Source organism: Narcine bancroftii, chromosome 1, assembly GCF_036971445.1.
Source record: "Narcine bancroftii isolate sNarBan1 chromosome 1, sNarBan1.hap1, whole genome shotgun sequence".
NCBI classification, from domain to species: Eukaryota; Metazoa; Chordata; class Chondrichthyes; order Torpediniformes; family Narcinidae; genus Narcine; species Narcine bancroftii.
This window is the reverse complement of record NC_091469.1, coordinates 167418156-167445118: the sequence shown is the minus strand read 5'-3', so window position 1 is coordinate 167445118 and position 26963 is coordinate 167418156. Positions and strand designations below refer to the sequence as shown.

General features: G+C 42.8%; 1 protein-coding gene across 3 annotated transcripts in view; it reads right to left on the bottom strand.

Annotated features, from left to right (window-relative positions):
• The window catches only part of LOC138735950 (zinc finger protein 229-like), an 89224-nt gene that overhangs the window by 18867 nt on the left and 43394 nt on the right, over nucleotides 1-26963 (bottom strand). The window contains exon 5 of one of the 3 annotated variants that reach the window (XR_011340029.1): nucleotides 7789-10711. The exons of the other annotated variants lie outside the window; for them this stretch is intronic. The gene's annotated coding sequence lies outside the window, so the exon portion shown is untranslated. Of the gene's footprint in view, nucleotides 1-7788; nucleotides 10712-26963 lie in introns of those variants that run through there. 3 annotated transcript variants of the gene reach the window in all.

The following is a 26963-nucleotide window of genomic DNA, read 5'->3' as shown; positions in this document are numbered from 1 at the left end:
GCCCACCCTGACTAAAGGAAAGGTCATTTTGTAGGGGAATTATCGAATCCCACCCTGACTAAAGGAAAGGTCATTTTGAAGGGGAATTATCGAACCCACCCTGACTAAAGGAAAGGTCATTTTGAAGGGGAATTATCGAAGTCCACCCTGACTAAAGGAAAGGTCATTTTGTAGGGGAATTATCGAACCCCACCCTGACAAAAGGAAAGGTCATTTTGAAGGGGAATTATCGAAGTCCACCCTGACTAAAGGAAAGGTCATTTTGAAGGGGAATTATCGAACCCCACCCTGACTAAAGGAAAGGTCATTTTGAAGGGGAATTATCGAACCCCACCCTGACTAAAGGAAAGGTCATTTTGAAGGGGAATTATCGAACCCCACCCTGACTAAAGGAAAGGTCATTTTGAAGGGGAATTATCGAACCCCACCCTGACTAAAGGAAAGGTCATTTTGAAGGGGAATTATCGAACCCCACCCTGACTAAAGGAAAGGTCATTTTGTAGAGGAATTATCGAACCCCACCCTGACTAAAGGAAAGGTCATTTTGAAGGGGAATTATCGAAACCCACCCTGACTAAAGGAAAGGTCATTTTGAAGGGGAATTATCGAACCCCACCCTGACTAAAGGAAAGGTCATTTTGAAGGGGAATTATCGAACCCCACCCTGACTAAAGGAAAGGTCATTTTGAAGGGGAATTATCGAATCCCACCCTGACAAAAGGAAAGGTCACTTTGAAGGGGAATTATCGAACCCCACCCTGACTAAAGGAAAGGTCATTTTGAAGGGGAATTATCGAACCCCACCCTGACTAAAGGAAAGGTCATTTTGAAGGGGAATTATCGAACCCCACCCTGACTAAAGGATAGGTCATTTTGAAGGGGAATTATCGAACCCCACCCGAACCCCATCCTGACGAAAGGAAAGGTCATTTTGAAGGGGAATTATCGAACCCCACCCTGGCTAAAGGAAAGGTCATTTTGAAGGGGAATTATCGAACCCCACCCTGACTGAAGGAAAGGTCATTTTGAAGGGGAATTATCGAACCCCACCCTGACAAAAGGAAAGGTCATTTGAGGGGAATTATCGAACCCCACCCTGACTAAAGGAAAGGTCATTTTGAAGGGGAATTATCGAACCCCACCCTGACTAAAGGGAAGGTCATTTTGAAGGGGAATTATCGAACCCCACCCTGACTAAAGGAAAGGTCATTTTGAAGGGGAATTATCGAACCCCACCCTGACTAAAGGAAAGGTCATTTTGAAGGGGAATTATCGAACCCCACCCTGACAAAAGGGAAGGTCATTTTGAAGGGGAATTATCGAACCCCACCCTGACTAAAGGAAAGGTCACTTTGTAGGGGAATTATCGAACCCCACCCTGACTAAAGGAAAGGTCATTTTGAAGGGGAATTATCGAACCCCACCCTGACTAAAGGAAAGGTCATTTTGAAGGGGAATTATCGAACCCCACCCTGACAAAAGGAAAGGTAATTTTGTAGGGGAATTATCGAACCCCACCCTGTCAAAAGGAAAGGTCATTTTGAAGGGGAATTATCGAACCCCACCCTGACGAAAGGAAAGGTCATTTTCAAGGGGAATTATCGAACCCCACCCTGACTAAAGGAAAGGTCATTTTGAAGGGGAATTATCGAACCCCACCCTGACTAAAGGAAAGGTCATTTTGAAGGGGAATTATCGAACCCCACCCTGACTAAAGGAAAGGTCATTTTGAAGGGGAATTATCGAACCCCACCCTGACTAAAGGAAAGGTCATTTTGAAGGGGAATTATCGAACCCCACCCTGACTAAAGGAAAGGTCATTTTGAAGGGGAATTATCGAACCCCACCCTGACTAAAGGAAAGGTCATTTTGAAGGGGAATTATCGAACCCCACCCTGACTAAAGGAAAGGTCATTTTGTAGAGGAATTATCGAACCCCACCCTGACTAAAGGAAAGGTCATTTTGAAGGGGAATTATTGAACCCCACCCTGACTAAAGGAAAGGTCATTTTGAAGGGGAATTATCGAACCCCACCCTGACTAAAGGAAAGGTCATTTTGAAGGGGAATTATCGAACCCCACCCTGACTAAAGGAAAGGTCATTTTGAAGGGGAATTATCGAATCCCACCCTGACTAAAGGAAAGGTCATTTTGAAGGGGAATTATCGAACCCCACCCTGACTAAAGGAAAGGTCATTTTGAAGGGGAATTATCGAACCCCACCCTGACTAAAGGATTGGTCATTTTGAAGGGGAATTATCGAACCCCACCCGAACCCCATCCTGACGAAAGGAAAGGTCATTTTGAAGGGGAATTATCGAACCCCACCCTGGCTAAAGGAAAGTTCATTTTGAAGGGGAATTATCGAACCCCACCCTGACTGAAGGAAAGGTCATTTTGAAGGGGAATTATCGAACCCCACCCTGACAAAAGGAAAGGTCATTTGAGGGGAATTATCGAACCCCACCCTGACTAAAGGTCATTTTGAAGGGGAATTATCGAACCCCACCCTGACTAAAGGGAAGGTCATTTTGAAGGGGAATTATCGAACCCCACCCTGACTAAAGGAAAGGTCATTTTGAAGGGGAATTATCGAACCCCACCCTGACTAAAGGAAAGGTCATTTTGAAGGGGAATTATCGAACCCCACCCTGACTAAAGGGAAGGTCATTTTGAAGGGGAATTATCGAACCCCACCCTGACTAAAGGGAAGGTCATTTTGAAGGGGAATTATCGAACCCCACCCTGACTAAAGGAAAGGTCATTTTGAAGGGGAATTATCGAAGCCCACCCTGACTAAAGGAAAGGTCATTCTGTAGGGGAATTATCGAACCCCACCCTGACTAAAGGAAAGGTCATTTTCAAGGGGAATTATCGAACCCCACCCTGACTTAAGGAAAGGTCATTTTGAAGGGGAATTATCGAACCCCACCCTGACTAAAGGAAAGGTCATTTTGAAGGGGAATTATCGAATCCCACCTTGACTAAAGGAAAGGTCATTTTGAAGGGGAATTATCGATCCCCACCCTGACTAAAGGAAAGGTCATTTTTAAAAAAAAAAATTTTTTTCATACTATAAACCACATTGATCAAGATACATACATTTTCCTTTTCAAATATATACAGTGTCATTTTCTTCCCCCCCTCCCTCCTCCCCTCCCACCCTCCCTACCCCCTCCCATTCATTTAAAGTTCAGAATCTAAGATACATTAAACCCGTCAAACAATGTTGTCACTCAATAAAAATAAACAAGAAATTCCACTGAGTCAATTCTTTTCATTCTCTTCTTCTGTCATTTTAGATGGTAGATGTCCCCGGTAGGTTTTCTCTATTGTGTTTCATGTATGGCTCCCATGTTTGTTCAAATATTGTAATATTATTTCTTACATTATATGTTATTTTTTTCTAGTGGAATACATTTATTTATTTCTATATACCATTGTTGTATTCTCAAGTTATCTTCTAATTTCCAGGTTGACATAATACATTTTTTTGCTACAGCTAGGGCTATCCTAACAAATCTTTTTTGTGCTCCATCCAAATCAAGTCCAAATTCTTTGATTTTTATGTTACTTAGGAGGAAGATCTCTGGATTCCTTGGTATATTGCTTTCTGTAATTTTATTTAATATCTGGTTTAGATCTTCCCAAAATTTTTTCACTTTCTCACATGTCCAGATTGCATGAATTGTTGTTCCCATTTCCTTTTTACAGCGAAAACATCTGTCAGATACTGTTGGGTCCCATTTATTTAACTTTTGAGGTGTAATATATAGCCTGTGTATCCAGTTATATTGTATCATACATAACCTTGTATTTATTGTATTTCTCATAGTTCCTGAGCATAACTTCTCCCATGTTTCCTTCTTTATCTTTATGTTTAGATCTTGTTCCCATTTTTGTTTAGTTTTACCATTTGTTTCCTCATTCTCCTTTTCTTGTAGTTTAATATACATGTTTGTTATAAATTTTTTGATTGTCATTTTATCTGTAATCACATATTCAAAATTACTTCCCTCTGGAAACTCAGACTGCTTCCCAATTTGTCCTTCAAGTAGGATTTCAGTTGGTAGTATGCCAACACTGTATCGTGATTTATATTATATTTATCCTTCATTTGTTCAAAGGATAATAATTTATTTCCCGAAAAGCAATTTTCTATTCTTTTGATCCCTTTTTTCTCCCATTCTCTAAAGGAAAGGTTATCTATTGTACAAGGGATTAGCTAGTTTTGCGTCAGTATTAGTTTTGGTAGTTGGTAATTTGTTTTATTCCTTTCTACATGAATCTTCTTCCAAATATTGAGCAGAGAATTCCTACGTTGTACCAATTTTTCATCTCATTTATATAATATATGTTCGGGTATCTTCTCCCCTATTTTATCTAGTTCTAATCTAGTCCAATCTGGCTTTTCCTTTGTTTGATAAAAATCTGATAGGTATCTTAATTGTGCGGCTCTATAATAATTTTTAAAGTTTGGCAGTTGTAAGCCTCCTTGTTTATACCATTCTGTTAATTTATCTAGTGCTATGCTCGGTTTCCCCCCTTTCCATAAAAATTTCCTTATTATTTTCTTTAACTCCTTGAAGAATTTCTCCGTCAAGTGTATTGGCAATGCCTGAAATAGGTATTGTATCCTTGGGAAAATGTTCATTTTAATACAGTTTATCCTTCCTATCAGTGTTAGTGGTAAGTCTTTCCAATGCTCTAAGTCATCTTGTAATTTTTTTCATTAGTGGATAATAATTGAGTTTATATAGATGGCTGAGGTTTTTATTTATTTGTGTACCTAGGTATCTTATTGCCTGCATTTGTCATCTGAATTGTGATTCTTTCTTAAATTTTGAGAAATCCGCATTATTCATTGGCATTGCTTCACTTTTATTTGCGTTACTCTTGTAACCCGACACTTCTCCATATTCCTTCAATTTCTTATGTAATTCTTTTATTGATAGTTCTGGTTCTGTTAAGTTTACTATAACATCATCTGCAAATAAACTGATTTTATATTCCTTGTCTTATATTTTTATCCCTTTTATTTTATTTTCCGTTCTTATCAGTTCTGCTAGTGGTTCTATGGCTAACGTGAACAATAAGGGCGATAGTGGGCATCCCTGCCATGTTGACCTGCTTAAGTTAAATTGCTTTGATATATATCCATTTACTGTCACTTTCGCCAATGGCCCCTTATATAATGCTTTAATCCAATTAATATATTTCTCTGGTAAGCTGAATTTTTGTAGTACTTTGAATAAATAATTCCATTCTACTCTGTCAAAGGCCTTCTCTGCGTCTAAAGCAACTGCTACTGTTGGAGCTTTATTTCCTTCTACTGCATGAATTAAGTTAATAAATTTACAAATATTGTCTGTTGTTCATCTTTTTTTAATAAATCCAGTTTGGTCTAGATTTACAATTTTTGGTACATAGTCGGCTAATCTGTTTGCTAATAGTTTAGCTATTATCTTATAATCTGTGTTAAGTAAAGATATTGGTCTATATGACGCTGGTGCGAGTGGATCTTTCCCTGTCTTTGGTATTACTGTAATTATTGCTGTTTTGCATGAGTCTGGTAAGCTTTGTGTTTTATCAGTCTGGTTGATTACTTCCAGGAGGGGAGGAATTAATAAATCTTTAAATGTTTTATAGAATTCTATTGGGAATCCATCCTCTCCTGGTATTTTATTATTCGGTAGTTTTTTTTATTATCTCTTGTATTTCTACTATTTCAAATGGTTCTGTTAATTTATTTTGTTCCTTTATTTGTAATTTCGGTAGTTCAATTTTAGTTAAAAATTCATCTATTTTGTCTTCTTTCCCTTCGTTTTCAGTTTGGTATAATTGTTCGTAGAATTCTCTGAAGTTTTCATTAATCTCCGTTGGATTATATGTGATTTGATTGTCTTTTTTCCTTGATGCCAATACCATTCTCTTAGTTTGTTCTGTCTTAAGCTGCCATGCTAAAATTTTGTGCGTTTTTTCTCCTAGTTCAAAATATTTCTGTTTTGTCTTCATTATGTTCTTCTCCACCTTATATGTTTGTAGTTTTTCATATTTTATTTTTTTATCTGCCAATTCTCTTCTTTTAGTTGTGTCTTCCTTCATTGCTAATTCTTTTTCTATATTTGCTATTTCCCTTTCCAACTGCTCTGTTTCCTGATTGTAGTCCTTCTTCATCTTGGTTACATAACTTATTATTTGCCCTCTGATGAACGCTTTCATAGCGTCCCATAGTATAAACTTATCTTTCACTGATTCCGTATTTATTTCAAAGTACATTTTAATTTGTCTTTCAATGAATTCTCTAAAATCCTGCCTTTTAAGTAGCATGGAGTTTAATCTCCATCTATATATTCTTTGAGGGATGTCCTCTAACTCTATTGTCAATATCAGGGGTGAGTGGTCCGATAATATTCTAGCTTTATATTCTGCTTTTCTAACTCTGTCTTGCATGCGAGCTGATAACAGGAATAGGTCTATTCTTGAGCATGTTTTATGTCTCCCCGAATAATATGAATATTCCTTTTCCTTTGGGTGTTGTTTCCTCCATATATCCAGAAGTTGCATTTCTTGCATCGATTTAATTATAAATTTGGTTACTTTGTTCTTTCTGTTAATTTTTTTCCCAGTTTTATCCATGTTTGAATCCAAATTAAGGTTGAAATCCCCTCCTATTAGTATGTTCCCTTGCATGTCTGCTATCTTCAAAAAAATATCTTGCATAAATTTTTGATCTTCTTCGTTAGGTGAATATACATTGAGTAAATTCCAAAACTCCGAATATATCTTACATTTTATCATTACATATCTCCCTGCTGGATCTATTATTTCCTCTTCTATTTTAATTGGTACATTTTTACTGATTAATATTGCTACTCCTCTAGTTTTTGAATTATATGACGCTGCTGTTACATGTCCTATCCAATCTCTCTTTAATTTCTTGTGCTCCACTTCAGTTAAGGGTGTTTCTTGCACGAATGCTATATCAATTTTTTCTTTTTTCAGTAAATTTAGCAGTTTCTTCCTTTTGATTTGGTTATGTATTCCGTTAATATTTAAACTCATATAGTTCAACGTAGCCATTTCATACTTTGTTTATCTTTCCTTTCCGTTTCCTCATCATCACCTTTCCTTCTTATCCATTTCTGCTTTCTTGTTTTGAACACTTTATAAGACAACATTTCTAAAACATCAAACATTTCCCTTATTCTCCTATCTAAAATTTCTTTAACCCCACTATCCCCTCCCCTAAGGAAAGGTAATTTTGAAGGGGAATTATCGAACCCCACCCTGACTAAAGGAAAGGTCATTTTGATTGACCTGTATTTGGGTTTTGGAAGCAGAAGAATGACTGCATTGAATTGTGACCATTGTGACGATCATTTCGACTGACCAGTGCCTGGGTTCTAGAAGCATTGAGAAAGACACTCAATTTGTTTCTCCTCCAAAAGGAAAAGGGAAGTTCTGACAACCATCTGTGTGAAAGTACATTTCTCTGGAAAAAAACTCAACAAAGATTCGTGAGTTTTCGGCAGTCTGGGTCATTCAGTCTCTCTCACCTCCTTTGTGATTACTTCTGTCCAACAGTTTAAAAGCCTGGGTTTCAACACTGAATTTCTAAGACGGACTTTGGAATAACTTTCCGGAATGTGCCTACTAAGCTGTCATGGTTTGGGTATCCCACACACACACAAACACATACAAGTATATTCACACATAGTTGGGGTTAGGTTACTTAATGTGTTATAGTATTAGTGATGTGCCAAATAATGAAGAGATCAAAGGCAGTGTAGTTAAACACATATCATGGCTTTTATTAGTCGAAACTCAGTAGTACAATAATGAATGATAATGGATGCGTACACAGTTATAGTCAAGAGGGAGTGCCCTTGGTGGTAGAGATAATCCACGTCCAAAGCCACTAGTGCAGACTAAGCATAGTGAGAGATTGACAGCATGACACAGATTTACTACAGTCTCTCGGGGCAGAAGTTGAGTTAAGTTTAAAAGAACAACTTCGAGAATAACAAGCAATTCTACTGCAAGCATAACACAAAAGTTAAATAAATGGCATTGAGAATTTACTGACATAGCCAAAACAAGGTTAGCATTTATCAAAACAATCAGAATATAATGAGATGTTTACGAATAGTGTAGTCCTCAGGTTTTTTTCGAACACGAGAAGACCTTCTTATTGGAGCAGTTGGAGGCTGTGCAGGAGTGACGACCTTGGAAGCTGGTGGTGTTGATACCGTTCTCTGATCTATAGTGTGAGACGGCAGGACTTCTGGACTCGCTCCAGAATCACCAGCGTGAAGCTGAGGGGCCTCAGCATAGCCATTTGAATGCTTACTAGGGGTCATAGGTCAGAGACACATGTCAGTTAGGACTATATCCCTTTGAGGAGGTATGTTGGGTGGTGCGTCCAATCTCTCACGATCACTCTGAGTGGGGGCGTGCAAAAAGGGTGAACCAGGCGGGGCCTGATCTCTTAGGGGTATTGTGTCCGTGCTTCTGTCTGGAAATCTAATGTAGGCATAATTAGGATTAGTGTGCAGCTGTTAAACTGGCTGGACTAGAGGGTCTGTTTTGCATGGCCCTGCATGTCTTTTTAGCAGCACGGTTCCAGGTTCAGATAGGCAGGCTGGCCAGTCCACCTCAGTACTTGATTTCCAAAGAAAAGTAAACATACTTTCATGAGGTGTTTGATTTGTTGCAGTACCCAATAAAGACCGAATAGAATGTAGCGCCTCAAGCAGTACCTCCTGCCACCGAGTAGTAGAGTAACCATGGGTCTTTAGCGCAAGGTTAACAGTCTCCAGACTGTGGCGTTAGCCCTTTCGTCCTGCCCATTAGGGTTAGGTTGTCAATGGGCAGCGGGATAATCATCCCCCTTGTGTTCACATGTTTCCCCTCTCTGGGGTTCTGTGTCACTCTGAACTGCCACTTTGTGCTGACCCATGTTTACATTACAATGTGTCTGTTTCTAGCCTCTGTTGGCCTCATATCTTCCCCGGTAGGCTTCTGTATCATTCATTAAAAAGTTTTTTACAATTTGTATGGTGTTAGGGTTAGAGTTAGGGTTATTGGTGGTGTTTCAAGCTCGGGTCTGTGTTAGGGTGTCCCTGTAATTTGTCTTAAGTGTGCTGGCCCATGGAGTCTGTTGTGGGGATTGCTGTTGTTGTGGGGCTTCTATTCGGGTTGTCTTTGAAAAGGGTTGAGTCTGGGTAAGGGTTAGGGTGTTAGTATGTGGACAGCGGGATTATCATCCCCCTTGTGTTCTCTTGTTTCCCCTCTCTGGGGTTCTGTGTCACTCTGCACTGCCACATTAGGGTTAGGGTCTGCGGTTGTAGTTCGTGGTGCGGATGGTGGCAATTCCCTTGTGTTACAGAGCCTGGCGTAGCTCTGCACTCATGAATGCTAAGCCTCTGTCTGTATGAATGTAGCTGGGAAAACCAAAAATACTGAAGATTTGGTCAAGTGCCTTAATGACAGATGTCGTTGAGACGTCAGGGCAGGGTATCACGAAATGAAACCTTGAATATTCGTCAATTACGTTAAGGAAAAACACATTTTTCTTGTTAGAAGGTAACGGCCCTTTAAAATCTAAACTGATCCTTTCAAAAGGTTGGGTCACTTTGATGGGAGTGCCCCCTGGAGTTTTAAAATACTGTGGCTTGCATTCTGCACAAACAGGACAGCTTCTAGTCAGTTTTCTGACTTCTTTGAGGGAGTGAGGAAGGTTGTTATCCCTTATACAGTGGAAGAATCTTGTGACCCCTGGGTGGCACAGTCTGCTATGGATCTCCTTCAAGCTGGACACCGGTACTAGCTCGTGACAATGTGTCAGAGGGATCATTTAACTTTCCTGGTCTGTAACGGATCTCATAATTGTAAGTTGAAAGTTCTATTCGCCAACGAGCCATCTTATAGTCTTTAATTTTACCTTTGTGTTTAATATTAAACATATAAGCTACAGATTTCTGATCAGTGACCAGGATGAATTTTCTACCAGCTAGCAAGTGTTTCCAGTAGCATAGAGCTTCAATGATAGCCTGGCTTCTTTTTCAATGGCAGGATGTTTAAGTTCAGACCCACCTATTGTGCGGGAGTGTTACAGAGTTCTGTGTTGTGTATTGGCCTATGCGTTGTGTGGTTTTATGTTAAAAAGTGAGTTTGCCTTTAAGAGCCAAGGTGAAGGTGGACTGCTGAGAGTGGGAGACGGACTCACCATGTGCAGAAAATGTTCTAGGGGGCATGGCAAGATGGCGTAGGGAACAGACGTGCCTTCCAGACCTCTCCTGACTCTGATTTATTGTTTTGTCTTTATCTGCCCATTAAAGTTCTTTTAAAAGTTTATAAATAATAAGAGGTGTTGGATTAGTGCCTAATGGTTTATATGCAAAAAAAGGTAAAAGAAAACATCAACAGACTGTTAAAAAACTACATTTTCAGAAATTATCTGAGCCTACTTGTTTACAAGAAGCCAGGTCTCAGCGTAGAATGGATCCAGAGGAAGACGTGCAGAGTTCGGCATTGAAACTCCGTTTTAAGCCGGTGAGGCTCTTTGAAGGTCGCATTCAACAGCTTTCAGATCAAAGAGCTGGACGGGTGCCAGTATTTCACACAACGACCACTGTGAGTGCTGTTACTCAGACTTTGACAGTTGAATCAGCTGGGGCGCCACCAGCTGGAGAGTTAAAGAGCTGTCCTGCAAAATGCATCTTCAATTACAACGGTTTTTCTAGACATCGATTCAGTGAAGATGATTAAAGAGATTTGGCTTAAAGATAACCCTGATCTTCAGTCTCCTGGCATTGCTGGGGGGACTTTGAGAGGGATTTTTATACGAAGTCAAACTGTTAGAAAAGGTACTAAATTAAGGGAAGGGACAGAAGATCCTGTGGTCTCTAAGGAACACCAAGACCCCATTATGCCTGAATCTACTTCTGTTGAAATGTCTGTTAAGGATCTTGAAGATAAGATATATTCTGTATCGAGTCACTTAGCTAATTTTGTGAACCTGTTTCTTTCTTTGGCTTGGCTTCGCGGACGAAGATTTATGGAGGGGGTAAAAAGTCCACGTCAGCTGCAGGCTCGTTTGTGGCTGACAAGTCCGATGTGGGACAGGCAGACACGATTGCAGCGGTTGCAGGGAAAAATTGGTTGGTTGGGGTTAGGTGTTGGGTTTTTCCTCCTTTGCCTTTTGTCAGTGAGGTAGGCTCTGCGGTCTTCTTCAAAGGAGGTTGCTGCCCGCCAAACTGTGAGGCGCCAAGATGCACGGTTTGAGGCGATATCAGCCCACTGGCGGTGGTCAATGTGGCAGGCACCAAGAGATTTCTTTAGGCAGTCCTTGTACCTTTTCTTTGGTGCACCTCTGTCACGGTGGCCAGTGGAGAGCTCACCATATAACACGATCTTGGGAAGGCGATGGTCCTCCATTCTGGAGACGTGACCCATCCAGCGCAGCTGGATCTTCAGCAGCGTGGACTCGATGCTGTCGACCTCTGCCATCTCGAGTACTTCGACGTTAGGGATGTAAGCGCTCCAATGGATGTTGAGGATGGAGCGGAGACAACGCTGGTGGAAGCGTTCTAGGAGCCGTAGGTGGTGCCGGTAGAGGACCCATGATTCGGAGCCGAACAGGAGTGTGGGTATGACAACGGCTCTGTATACGCTTATCTTTGTGAGGTTTTTCAGTTGGTTGTTTTTCCAGACTCTTTTGTGTAGTCTTCCAAAGGCGCTATTTGCCTTGGCGAGTCTGTTGTCTATCTCATTGTCGATCCTTGCATCTGATGAAATGGTGCAGCCGAGATAGGTAAACTGGTTGACCGTTTTGAGTTTTGTGTGCCCAAAGTTCCTCAACATGATTATCCAACTGCACGAAAACCAACAAGGTCGGGTCAGATACAGCAATGAGCTCTCTGAACCCTTCTCCATTAACAATGGCGTGAAGCAAGGCTGTGTTCTGGCACCAACCCTCTTTTCAATCTTCTTCAGCATGATGCTGAACCAAGCCATGAAAGACCCCAACAATGAAGACGCTGTTTACATCCGGTACCGCACGGATGGCAGTCTCTTCAATCTGAGGCGCCTGCAAGCTCACACCAAGACACAAGAGAAACTTGTCCGTGAACTACTCTTTGCAGACGATGCTGCTTTAGTTGCCCATTCAGAGCCAGCTCTTCAGCGCTTGACGTCCTGCTTTGCGGAAACTGCCAAAATGTTTGGCCTGGAAGTCAGCCTGAAGAAAACTGAGGTCCTCCATCAGCCAGCTCCCCACCATGATTACCAGCCCCCCCACATCTCCATCGGGCACACAAAACTCAAAACGGTGAACCTGTTTATTTCCAAGATTAATGCGATGGCGGAAGTCATTAATGGAGCTTTTAAGCTTGAAACCATTTAAAGATTTGAAATATGTGATCAAGGTTTAGTCGATGCACAGGATCAACTGCAAGATGAAAATAGAATAATTGAAACAATGCAGATCCAAAATAAAAATTTAGCAAAAAAGATTGATTATTTGGAGAATCAATCTAGACGGAACAATGTGAAAATTGTTGGTTTGCCAGAAGGCATAGAAGGACCAGATCCAAGAAAATTTTTTACTGAATGGATTCCACGAGTGTTAGGACAGGATAAATTCCCTGAAGGTTTAATACTGGAATGTGCTCATAGAGCATTAAGAAGAAAATCTTTTTCAGGACAGAATCCAAGATCTGTTTTGATCTATTGTTTAAACTATTGTGACAGAGAGACAATTTTACGTACGGCTATTAGAAATGCTCAGCAAAATAGATCTCCTTTGAAGGTTCAGAATAATCCTGTTTTCTTCTATCAAGATTTGAGTCAAGAAATTATGTTTCAACGACACGAATTTAATTCTGTGAAAGAACGGTTGTGGAAAAAAAGACGTAAGGCAACATTCAGGTATTCTACGGTACTAAAGATTTTTTAGGATGGAAATTAGCCAAAGTTCTTTGACAATCCTAAAGAGGTTATGGACTTTGCTCAGTCTCTACCAATCATGCAGTTTCAGGAACGATGTAGTCCTTCAAAGTCTCCAAAAAGAGTAGAGATGTAAGGTGGGATCCAGATTTTTAAAAGAAATAGAAGCAATGGTGACCGAAGTGGTAACGTTGATTTAAAAAAACGAAATCTTTTATCTTTTTTTGAGAAGAGTTTAAATAGTTTAAATAATGATGATAGTTTAATGAAATGGGAGTTGGGAGAGGGAACTTGGTAGGCACTAGTTTCCAGAAGTCATCAGCTACCAGTCAGTTATCTCACACCCAATATTTTGGGGGAGTTATCGCTTTGGGCGGTTTAAACAGGAGGAGGTAGTTGTGACCTCCGACCTGTTTTTTTTTCTTTTTAATTTTTGGGTTAAGAACTGAAGGTTTTTTTTTAATTATTTTTTTTAAAATAAATAATTTTTTTTTTAAACTCTTTTTGCTTTCTGATTGTAATTGAGAGGGAATTAGGAGGTTTTTTTTCTCTCCTTTTTTTCTCTTTTTTTGGGTTTTTTTTCTCTTTTTCTTTCTTCTTTAAGAGGATGATGTCACAGAAGATAATAAGTCAAAAATTGAGGATGTTGAATTAGATGAAGAGGAAGATGAGGGGAAAGGTGATAAGAAGAAAAAGAAGAAAATTAAGTACAAATACATTGAGGGAGAAGCGTTTAATAAAATTAATTTTGATAGAGAATTTTGAAGATGTTATAAATAAAGAATATGGAGAATTTTATAAGAGTTTGAACTTTTTTTTCTTTTTTTTTCTGTTTTTATACATAAGGGGAGGGGAAGGGAATAAAAAGTTTATCTGATTGTTTTTCTAAGGGATGTTTTTGTTCTCTCGATGAATTATAAAGGAAACTTGGTACTAATGGAAATTCTGTATTTATGTATTATTAATTATGATTTTTTGTATAACAGATATGTGGTTGATATATGATTTTAATATTTGAACTTAGTTTTAAAGTGGATTTCATTTGTTAAATACATGTATTATGTTTGATTTAAATATATGTTTAAGGGTATTATTTTAATATTGATATTTTTTTTGTTGTTAGTAATTTTTTTTGTGTTAAGTTTTATCCTTTTTTTTGTAAGTGGGGTTTTTTCTATTTTATTTACAACATTGTTAATTAATTCTTCATTCTTTATTTTGGGGGGGAGGGTTGGACTAATTTTAAATTAGATGATTAATGTGTGTACCCCCTCCATAAATCTTCGTCCGCGAAGCCAAGCCAAAGTAGAAAAAAGTATAATTATTGGAGGGGTTAATTTGTGTAGTTTAATAATTTTTATTATCTTATTTTTTATTATTTCTTTAAATGTAATTTTTATTTTATTCATGTCATAAAATTTTAAATAAAGTTTAAAAAAAAAGAAAATGTTCTAAAAATTTCTGGACTTGGACGATAAACCACCACTGGGGGTGCTGTGGAGTGGAAGGAGGCCCAGAGCATGGGTCATGGTCTGGAGGACAGATTAGAATGTTGGTATTTCAAAAAGGATGAACATTCCGAAGGCAGCCAGAAGGATCTGGTCCAAGCCAGTGGTTCCTCTCTCTGCAGCAACACAAGACAACTTCGAATTTTGTGCTCTCTCTCTCTCTCTCTCTAAGATCTTTTGGGTTCAGTTTACCAAATAAACTGAATTTTGTTTATGATCTTTGCTTCGGTTGAGATCAAGGTTTTGTGAGTCTTGTGTGTTTTGTGTTTGTTTTGTGTCTAACTTTTTCTGTGGGCTGATTGGAAATATAACTGACTTTAATTGCATATGCTATATTTAGGCTGGGGAATTTATTAGTTTTACACTTTTATAGAAATTTGCATAGTAACCAGTGGGCATTGTTATCAAAGCGGGAGTTTTGAAATAAAGTTTGAAAGTGAACTTTTGTTAATAAAGTGATTGTTCATCTTTCTTCTTCTTCTTTGGCTTGGCTTCGCGGACGAAGATTACCCCTGTGTGATATGCCTTCTTTGTGGTTGCTGGTTTGATCTTGTAACGAGAAAAATGCCACTGGTCTGCCTTTCTGGTTAAGGGTTCCACTTGGAAAGGGACATCCTCGTCGATGGATGAGAGTGCAGCTTTGGCAATATCAATTTTAATTCTCTCAAAAGCTTTCAGAGCTGCGGGAGTGAGAGGGAAAGATTCTGTGTCAAACAGGGGGCGTGCCTTCATAGCGTAGTCACATACACATTTGCAGTAGTAGAAAAAGAATCCCATATACCTCGAGCTTTTGTGGAGTCTGGGGGTGGCAACCTCTTAAGTAAGGGGTGCCATTCTTTCAGGATTGGGACAGATTTCGCCCTTGCGAACAATGTAGTATTTGTGTAGTTCTGTTGCATTGAAAACACATCTACCCTCGTTAAATGTAAGATTGAGTTCTTTGGCCATTGCTAGAATTTTTTGAAGGTTTTTATCTTGCTCGGACTGGGTCTTACTACTGGGTCTTACCACAGGTAGTGACATTATCCAGATAGGGGAATGTACCCTGTAACTCATACGTGCTAACAATTTTATCCATCTCCCTCTGAAACACTGACACACTGTTGGTGACTCCAAAAGGTACCCTCCTAAACTGGTATAGACACCCAGCCTCGAACACCGTATAGGGTCGTTTGCTTTTTTTAAATGGGGATTTGGTGATAGGCTGCGTTAAGGTTGATAGTCGAGTACACTCTATATTCTGCTATCTGATTAAACATTTCATTGATGCGAGACAGGGGGTAGGCATCCAAGTTAGTGCAACAGTTAATTGTCTGGCTGTAGTCAATAGCCAGTAGTTTCTTAGTGTGATTTTTCACCACTACCACCTGGGCTCGCCATGGACTCCTGCTGGGTTCAATGACCACCTCTTTAAATAGTCTCCGAGTCTCAGCCTTAATAAACTCATGGTCCTCTTTGCTGTCTCTTCTTTGGCTTGGCTTCGCGGACGAAGATTTATGGAGGGGGTAAAAAGTCCACGTCAGCTGCAGGCTCGTTTGTGGCTGACCAGTCCGATGCGGGACAGGCAGACACGATTGCAGCGGTTGCAAGGGAAAATTGGTTGGTTGGGGTTGGGTGTTGGGTTTTTCCTCCTTTGCCTTTTGTCAGTGAGGTGGGCTCTGCGGTCTTCTTCAAAGGAGGCTGCTGCCCGCCAAACTGTGAGGCGCCAAGATGCACGGTTTGAGGCGTTATCAGCCCACTGGCGGTGGTCAATGTGGCAGGCACCAAGAGATTTCTTTAGGCAGTCCTTGTACCTTTTCTTTGGTGCACCTCTGTCACGGTGGCCAGTGGAGAGCTCGCCATATAATACGATCTTGGGAAGGCGATGGTCCTCCATTCTGGAAACGTGACCCATCCAGCGCAGCTGGATCTTCAGCAGCGTGGACTCGATGCTGTCGACCTCTGCCATCTCGAGTACCTCGACGTTAGGGGTGTGAGCGCTCCAATGGATGTTGAGGATGGAGCGGAGACAACGCTGGTGGAAGCGTTCTAGGAGCCGTAGGTGGTGCCGGTAGAGGACCCATGATTCGGAGCCGAACAGGAGTGTGGGTATGACAACGGCTCTGTATACGCTTATCTTTGTGAGGTTTTTCAGTTGGTTGTTTTTCCAGACTCTTTTGTGTAGTCTTCCAAAGGCGCTATTTGCCTTGGCGAGTCTGTTGTCTATCTCATTGTCGATCCTTGCATCTGATGAAATGGTGCAGCCGAGATAGGTAAACTGGTTGACCGTTTTGAGTTTTGTGTGCCCGATGGAGATGTGGGGGGGCTGGTAGTCATGGTGGGGAGCTGGCTGATGGAGGACCTCAGTTTTCTTCAGGCTGACTTCCAGGCCAAACATTTTGGCAGTTTCCGCAAAGCAGGACGTCAAGCGCTGAAGAGCTGGCTCTGAATGGGCAACTAAAGCGGCATCATCTGCAAAGAGTAGTTCACGGACAAGTTTCTCTTGTGTCTTGGTGTGAGCTTGCAGGCGCCTCAGATAACAATAACAATAACAGCTCTTATAGGCAATCAGTCGACCCTCGGGGGATAGATTACTGAACAGAGAGGGAGCTTTAATCTTTAGTGTGGACAGACCGCAGTGACCAGTGCGGGGAATGGTAAGTGTGGGTAGCGGTCCATCAAAGTTTAACACTACACTTTTGAGATTGAATATCTAACCCCAGTAACACGGGAGCAGAGAGATCAGACATTATAAAAAGTCAAACATTAGCAAGACAATGTCCCTGCAAGTTCAGAGTAACTTTACACTTGTCTCATATGGTCTTTTTAAGTTTTCTACAAGCCATCGATGTCCATTGGTTCTCAGGATACCTCTTCAAATTTAAGGCTTCAGCAACTTTTTCATGAATGTAGTGCTCCCCGAGTCTATTAAGCAATCGACAGCCTCACCATTCACCTCCCCCTTCATAGTCAACCGTTCCATTCCATAACAACCTCCAAGCTTTACAGTCAATTGAGCTAACACAGGGGATCTTTGTGTTGATCTCACCTCGCCGTCACTTGAAGTCGATTCAGTCGGCTCGTCTGAAGATTCCTCCCCTTCGCAGTCGTCTTCCATTCCAGTGGCTCTAGAATGAGTTTTCTTGGTTCTTATTATTTTTCGCCCTATATGCTTTAGCGAAGTGGCCATGTTTCCCACAGTAGCTGCAAGTAGCTAATCGACCCAGACACTTCTGTCTGGGGTGTCAGCTCTTATTACAGAAGTAACACTTGCCAGGTGTTTGTCCCTTCATCCCCATCGGGGTTGCAGCACTCCTGGATGTTTCCTTTTCAGTTTCCAGTATTTCGTTGGACCGCATAGCACTTCTCAGTGTTTTGGCTAGGGTGACTACTTGGCCGAAGGGTTAGAAGCTGTTTCTAATAGCCTCTGAAGGATGCAACTGGAGTCGATTCTGTTGGTCACCAAATTATAGGAAAGATATAAACAAAATAGAGAGAGTGCAGAGAAGGTTCACGAGAATGTTGACAGGATTTCAGGGTCTGAGTTACAGGGAAAGGTTGTGCAGACTGGGGCTTTTTTCTCTGGAGCGTAGAATATTGAGAGGGGACTTGATAGAGGTGTTTAAGATTTTAAAAGGGACAGACAGAGTAAATGTGGATAGGCTTTTTCAATTAAGAAAGGGGGAGATTCAAACTAGAGGACATGGTTTAAGATTGAAGGGGGAAAATTATAAGGGGAACATGAAGGGAAATTTCTTTACAGAGGGTGGTGGGGATGTGGAATGAGCTTCCGGCAGACGTGGTCGAGGCGGGATCATTGATTACATTTAAGGAAAGACTGGATCGTTACATGGATAGGAGGGGACTAGAGGGGTATGGACCGGGTGCTGGTCAGTGGGACTAGGAGGGTGGGGATTTGCTACGGCATGGACTAGTAGGGCCGAACTGGCCTGTTCTGTGCTGTAAGTGGTTATATGGTTATATGGCAAAAGCATCCAGCTTCAAAGCATTGCGGTGTTGTTCCACAGTGACTGACATCGCATTCGCTTACCAACAAGTCGAGAGCCAGGACATAGGCAGCATCACTTTCCCCAGGTTTCTGGCAAACTGGTGCCAAGCAAGTACCATATTCTGTGGTGCTGCATAATAAGCGGTCAGTCATTCCCAGGCTATAGCCAGGGTCGCATCTCCTAGAGTTACAGCAAAAGGGATCTCACCCAGTAAGAAATTCAGGTGGCCCCACTGTATCGCCTCAGTGACCACATTGTTCTGAGCCATGTAGTAATTGAAACAAGTAATCTAGTGGTTGAAGATTTCTCTGGGCCTCGGGGCAGACTGGTCGATCACCAGCCACTCTGGCTTGAGTTCTGCTAATAAAATTGACGTGCCAGATAATGAAAAGATCAAAGGCAGCGTAGTTAACCAGAAATCATGGCTTTTATTAGTAGAAACTCAGCAGTACAATAATGAATGATGATGGGTGTGTACACAGTTATAGTCAAGGGGGAGTGCCCTTGGTGGTAGAGATAATCCACATCCAAAGCCAGAAGTGCAGACTAAGCATAGTGAGAGTTTGACAGCATGACACAGATTTACCACAATTAGTAGTTATAAATAAATACTGTACAACTCTGAGACCTTATAGAAATCAAAAGTCAGTGAACTCCCTGAAGTGCCAGACTTTCAAAAAGTAATGGAAATGTCTTACTGCCAGGTACAGCGCTAACAGCTCTTGGTCGAAAGTGCTCTATTTGAGTTCTGGGGGGTGGAGGTGCCTGCGGAAAAAGGCCAAGGGTTGCCACTCGCCTTAACCCTAACCCTATCCCTAAACTGGGATTTGGTGATACCCCCAGATGAGGTCCACCTTGGAGAACACCGGTGCCGGTTTGCAGCAAAGTCTTGGATGTGGGCCATGGAGTATCAGTCGGGCGTGGTGACCTCATTGAGGCAGCAGTAGTCCCCGCATGGTCTCCAACCCCATGTTGATTTGGGCACCTTGTGGAGGGGAGGCCCAGGGACTGTCAGAGCATCGCACAATCCCAAGCTCCTCCATTTTTTGAACTCCTCCTTCGCCAGGCTGAGTTTCTCGGGCAGGAGCAGACGTGCCCTGGCATGGAGCAGGAGGCCCTCGGGCCTTGGAGAACTGTAGCATCACTATCGAGGGGAATTCTGCCATGATGCAAGTAAACTAATTGTCCGAGTGAGCTATGGAGTCTAGGTGGGGGGTGGGTAACTTGGCTCCCCTCAGAGACAGAGTCTGAAGGATCTTGGCATGCACCAAGCATTCTCACTCGAATATGACCAGCAAGCAGCGGGCCCAAAGGAAGTCAGCCCCCCTTAACGGTTGCACCACTGCCGTGAGGGTAAAGATCCATGTAAACCAGCTGTCGTCAAAACAAAGGGGGATGGTGTGGGTCTCAAAAGTTTGAATGCAGGAGCTGCTGGCTGCCCTCAGTGATGGGCCCTTTCCGGGGAATCTCCATTTTACAATGCAATGTGAAAAGGCCTGATGTCTCCTTTCCCCCCAGCCCTGCTTTCACAGAACCCAACCTCCCCCCCCCCAACTCCCCCATCGATTCTCATCTTTCCTCTTTCCAGACCTCCTATCCATATCCAATCAACACCTTTTGTCTGTTGGTCTGTACTCCTCCCCCTGGCTTTTTCTTTCCTTCTGTCCAACCCTTTAATTCCCCCTGGGGAGGGTCCGTTCACCTGTCGGCTCTCTACTCATACGTCGAAGATGGGCTCAGGCCTGAAACAATCGTTGACAAGTGAGGCCGCTCACAAACCCATTACGATGGGTGCAGTGACAATGGGGAGACACCGTTCCCCTGTTCCGACTGTGGGGAGGGATTCGCCAGCTCTGACGCACTGCTGCAACAGCATTGAGTCCCCACGAGGGGGAGCCCAATCCCCTGCTCTGACTGAGGGAAGAGCTTTCAAACTTCCAATGACCTGGAGGACCACGTATGTGTCCCCCTGAGGAAAGTCCATTCACCTGCCTCATATGTGGGAGGGGGTGTGTTCCATCTGGGGAGTGTCCATTCACCTGCTGCGTGTTTGGGAAGTGGTGTGTTCCCCCTGGGGAGGGTCTTTTCACCTGCCGCGTATGTGGAAAGGGGTGTGTTCCCCCTTGGGAGAGTCCGTTCACCTGGCACATGTGTGAGAAGGGGTGTGTTCCCCCTGGGGAGGGTCCGTTCGCCTGCCACGTGTGCGAGAAGGGGTTTGTTCTCCCTGGGGAGGGTCCGTTCACCTGCTGCGTGGGTGGGAAGGGGTGTGTTCCCCCTGGGGTGAGTCCGTTCACCTGCCGCTTGTGTGGGAAGGGGTGTGTTCCCCCTGGGGAGAGTCCGTTCACCTGCCGCTTGTGTGGGAAGAGGTGTGTTCCCCTGGTGAGGGTCTGTTCACCTGCCGGGTGTGTGGGAAGGGGTGTGTTCCCCCGGTGAGGGTTTGTTCACCTGCCGGGTGTGTGGGAAGGGTTGTTTTCTCCCTGGGGAGAGTCCATTCACCTGCCGCATGTGTGGGAAGGGGTATGTTCCCTCTGGGGAGAGTCCGATCACCTGCTGGGTGTGTGGGAAGGGGTGTGTTACCCCTGGGGAGAGTCCATTCACTTGCCGGGTGTGTGGGAAGGGGTGTGTTCCCCCGGTGAGGGTTTGTTCACCTGCCGGGTGTGTGGGAAGGGTTGTTTTCTCCCTGGGGAGAGTCCATTCACCTGCCGCATGTGTGGGAAGGGGTATGTTCCCTCTGGGGAGAGTCCGATCACCTGCTGGGTGTGTGGGAAGGGGTGTGTTCCCCCTGGGGTGGGTCCGTTCACCTGCCGCGTGTGTGGGAAGGGGTGTGTTCCCCCTGGGGAGAGTCCGTTTACCTGTCGTGTGTATGGGAAAGGGTTTTCTCAATCCTCCTGCAGCACCTGAACACTCACTGCGGGGAGAGGTCCCTTTAAATGCTGTCTGTGCGGGAAGAGATTCTCTCATTACACACACCTGATACAACATTGGAGAACTGACAACCAGGGTGGTGGTGGTTGTTTCTACCTGCCATGAACATCCTCCAAGCTCAGCTGTCATACTTCTACTTCCCTCCAACTTAACAAACGCGCTGCTTGTATCGCGTGGAGACTAATGACGCAAGTCACGCTAGTGCTAGGGTTGGGGGCACGACTCATTTGAAGGGGGGCATGACTCATTTGAAGGGGGGAAATGCCCTCGAATGCCCCTGTTGGCACCAGCTCTGAGTAAGAGAGTCACATGCTAAAGGGCGTGTTTAGGGTAGAGGAAGGAATGTTACAGGAGATGTTTGGGAGAAATATTTTACCCAAAGAGCAGTGAGTGCCCGGAATGAGCTACCAGATGTAGGTGGTTCTTGACAGACCCATGACTATGGAGGGAGGTGGATTTTGTGCAGGTAGCAGTTTAGTTTAACTTTGGCATCACGTGGGACAAAGGGTCGATATTTCAGAGGCCACAGGTTGAAGGATTGTTGTATTGATGGGATTTTCCTTGTAGCCTGAGCTCCTCCCAGTCTCACTCTCCCACTCCATTATTTGGGCTTCTGCCCTCTTTCCCTGCTATTCTGAGTGTGGAGATCCTATAAAATGTCACTGGCCACAGGGATGATGCCAGAGGACTGGAGGGTGATTCATGTTGTTCCACTGTTCAACAAAAGCATCCAAAATTAAACCTGGTAATTATAGGCCTGTAAGTCTGACGTCGTGGATGGGTAAATTAATGGAAAGTATTCTTGGAGATGGTATAGACAATTATTTGGAAAGACAGATTGATTCTGAGTTGTCAGAATGGTTTTGTACGTGGTAGATCATGTCTAACAAATTTATAGAGTTTTTCGAGGAGGTTACTAAAAAGGTTGATGTGGGGGGGGGGGGGGGAAGGCAATGTATGTTGTCTATTTGGACCTTAGTAAGGCATTAGATAAGCTTCCCCATAAGAGGTTAGTAAGGAAGGTGGAAACATTAGGTATTAATGATGAAGTAGTGAAATGGATTCAACAATGGTTGGATGGGAGATGCCGGAGAGTAGTGGCGGAAAATTGTTTGTCGAATTGGAGGCCGGTGTCGGGATCGGTACTGGGTCCACTGCCATTTGTCATAGATATTAACGACCTAGATGATAGGATGGCAAATTGGATTAGTAAATTTGCAGATGATACAAAGGTTGGTGGTGTCGTGGACAGTAAGGAAGTTTATCAAAGCTTACAGGGTGATATAGGACAGTTAGAAGAGTGGGCTGGAAGATGGTAGATGGAGTGTAATACTGATAAATGTGAGATGCTACATTTTGGTAGGACTAATCATGTTTAAATGGTCGTCGACATTTCGGGCTTAAGCCCTTCCCCAGGAGTGCTGAATGTGAGAGAGACGTCCGTATAAAAAGGTGAGGGGAAGGGGAGGAGCATGGGCTTCCAGGTGGGTAATGGTGGGTGAGTAGAAGAGAGAGAAGCCGAGATGGGGAGAGGGTGAAGAAAGGAAGTTCTCTGATGGGAGAAGGAAGGGAAGGGAGTGGGAAGGTGTAGGAGAGAAGCTGGAGGTCGATATTGATGCTGTCTGGTTGGAGAGTTCCAGGATAGAATGCAAGGTGCAATGCACAGTAGTGCTGGAGAAACTCAGCAGGACACACAGCAGCTGCAGGAAGTGAAAGGCAGTCGATGTTTCTGATTTGGGCCGTTCATCAGGAATGTGGAAAAATAGAGAGTCGCCCGAAGGAAAAGGAGGGAGGGGCAGGGGGTGCAGCACAGGGTCACTGGTCAGGGGTCATAGGTGGAAACCGATGGGAGGGGAGAAGCTGAGAAGTGAGATCATTGCACTGGGCATGACGACATTGACACTCATATATACTGTGTCCTGCAACGTTTTAAACCATGAAAGAAGCTTCAACTCTCTGTGTACTTATGTGCTACTAAATTACAAATAGCTAACAGTGGTGATGAGGATGGAAACTGACACCCCCCCCCTTACTCTAGACAGTGGAGGGAAGATTTAAAAGGGAAACACCAGATTTTCACACAGTGGACCCCACAGCCTGAGCCACAAAGGACTGAAGTCTCAAAATGGTGGAAAATATGGAGGTAAAGTTTGGAGAATTTGTGGAGTCAGAAGAGAACTGATTGAGCTCTGTAGAAAGATTCGATTACTACTGTCTACCCCATAATATTAACATAACAATTACAGCACGGAAACAGGCCATTAGGCCCTTCTAGTCCGCACCGAACCAAACACCCCTTTCTAATCCCACCTCCCTGCACAATGCCCATAACCCTCCATCTTCTTCTCATCCATATACCTGTCCAACCTTTTCTTAAATAATACAATTGACTCCGCCGCCACTATTTCTCCCGGAAGATCATTCCACACGGCTACCACTCTCTGAGTAAAGAAGTTTCCCTTCATGTTACCTCTAAACCTCTGCCCCTTAATTCTTAACTCATGTACTCTTGTTTTAAACTTTCCTCCTCTTAACGGAAATAGTCTATCCACATCCATTCTGTCTATCCCTTTCATAATCTTAAATACTTCTATCAAATCCCCTCTCAACCTTCTACGCTCCAAAGAATAAAGACCCAATCTGTCCAATCTCTCCCTATACTCTAGATGCTGAAACCCAGGCAACATTCTGGTAAACCTTCTCTGCACTCTCTCCACTCTGTTTATATCCTTCCTATAATTAGGCGACCAGAACTGCACACAGAACTCCAAATTAGGCCGCACCAACGTCTTATACAATCTCAACATCACCTCCCAACTCCTATATTCCATGCAATGATTGATAAAGGCCAGCATACTAAAAGCCTTCTTCACCACCCTATTCACGTGAGTTTCTACCTTCAGGGAACGATGTACCGTCACTCCTAAATCTTTCTGCTCTTCTGTATTTCTCAATGCTCTCCCATTTACCACATATGTCCTATTCTGATTCTTCTTACCAAAATGAAGCACCTCACACTTATCAGCATTAAATTCCATCTGCCATTTTTCAGCCCACTTTTCTAAGCAGCCCAAATCCCTCTGCAATCCTTGAAAACCTTCTTCATTATCCACTATTCCACCTATCTTAGTATCGTCTGCATATTTACTAATCCAATTCACCACCCCATCATCTAGATCATTAATGTATATAACAAACAACAATGGGCCCAATACAGATCCTTGAGGCACAACACTGGTCACCGGCCTCCAACCTGACAGACAATTATCCACTACCACTCTCTGGCCTCTCCCTTTCAGCCAATGTTCAATCCATTTGACTATCTCAAAATTTATACCTAAAGACTGCACCTTCCTAACTAACCTTCCATGTGGTACCTTATCGAAGGCCTTACTGAAGTCCATATAGACAACATCCACTGCGCTACCCTCATCCACATTCCTAGTCACCTCTTCAAAAAATTCAATCAGATTGGTCAAACATGACCTTCCTCCCACAAATCCATGTTGAGTGCTCCTGATCAGACCCTGTCTATCCAGATGTTTATAAGTACTATCTCTAAGAATTTTCTCCATTAATTTACCTACCACAGACGTCAAACTTACAGGCCGATAGTTGCCAGGCTTCCTCCTTGAACACTTTTTAAATAACGGAACCACATGCGCAATGCGCCAATCCTCCGGCACTATCCCCATATCTAATGACATTTGAAAAATTACCGCCAGAGCCTCTGCTATTTCCTCCTTCACTTCTTTCAATGTCCTGGGGAAGATCCCGTCTGGTCCCGGAGACTTATCCACCTTTATATTCTTCAAAAGCCTTAAAACTACACCTTTTGTAATCTCTATATTCCCCATATTTACCCAATTTGCTTTTTTTATCCCACATCTCCCAATATCCTTCTCCTTAGTGAATACCGAAGAAAAGAAACTGTTCAATATCTCCCCCATTTCTCTAGGTTCCACACACAGTTTTCCACTCTGATTTTCTATGGGACCAATTTTGTCTCTAGCTTTCCTCTTACCATTAACATATTTGTAGAACTCTTTTGGATTAGTTTTCACCCTGCTTGCCATAGTTTTCTCGTACCTTCTTTTAGCTTTCCTAATTCCTCTCTTAAGATTCATCTTACATTCAATGTATCTTTCAAACATCTCCTTAACTCCATGCTTCTTATATCTAATGTACGCCTCCCTTTTTCTTCGAACCAAGTTTCCAATATTCCTTGAAAACCACGGCTCTCTCAAACCTTTTGCCCCTCCTTTTAACCTAACAGGAACATAAAGCTTTTGCACTCTCAAAATCTGATCTTTAAAAGACTTCCATCTCTCTACTACATCCTGCCCATAAAACAAATTGTCCCAATGCACACCCTGCAAGTCCGTTCGCATCTCCTCAAATCTAGCTTTTCCCCAATCAAAAACCTCAATCCTTGGCCCTGGTTTCTCTCTTTCCATAATGACATTGAAGCTGATGGCATTATGATCACTGGACCCGAAGTGCTCGCCAACACTAACCTCCGTCACTTGACCCATCCCATTTGCCAACAGTAGATCTAACACTGCTCCTTCTCTGGTCGGCACCTCTACATATTGTTGTAAAAAACTATCTTGCACACATTTCACAAACTCTAACCCATCCATTCCTTTCACAGAATGTGTTTCCCAATCTATATGTGGAAAATTAAAATCTCCCATAATTACAACCCTGTGCTTATCACAAATATCTACTATCTCCCTACAGATTTGCTCCTCTAGGTCTCGGTCCCCTCCGGGTGGTCTATAATACACCCCTACAAGTGTAACCTCTCCTTTCCTACTCCTCAGTTCCACCCAAATAGCCTCCGTGGATGTGCCCTCTAATCTATCCTTCCTAGGCACCACTGTAATATTTTCCCTGACAAGCAATGCAACCCCACCTCCTCTTTCCCCTCCGACTCTATCACACCTAAAACAACGAAACCCAGGGATATTCAGTTGCCAATCACATCCCTCCTGCAACCATGTCTCACTAATCGCTACCACATCATACTTCCAAGTATCAATCCACACCTTCAGCTCATCCACCTTTTTTAATATACTCCTGGCATTAAAATATATGAATTTCAGGGATTTCCCATTTTTTAATCCCTGTTTTCCCTCATCTTTAAGAACAACATTATTTACTTTTCCTGCCAATTGCCCTTCATCTTCTTCCAGAGCATTTCCCTTCTCTATCACCTGCCCATCCATATTCAAATACTTACTACAAACTTTCATTGTTTGCATTCTAATCTTCTCCTTACTGCTCTGTACTATTTTGTTCCCTCCCCCCAACCATTCTAGTTTAAAGGATCCTGAGAAGCCCTAGCAAATACCTCTGCCAGGATTCTGGTCCCCCTGGGATTTAAGTGTAACCCGTCCTTACTGTACAGGTCACATCTCCCCCAATAAAGGTCCCAGTTATCCAGAAACTTAAAACCCTGCCCCTTACTCCACCCCTTCAGCCACGTGTTAATCCTCCACCTCATTCTATTTCTATTCACACTGTCACGTGGCACAGGGAGTAATCCAGAGATTACCCCCTTTGCGGTCCTTCTTTTTAACTCCCT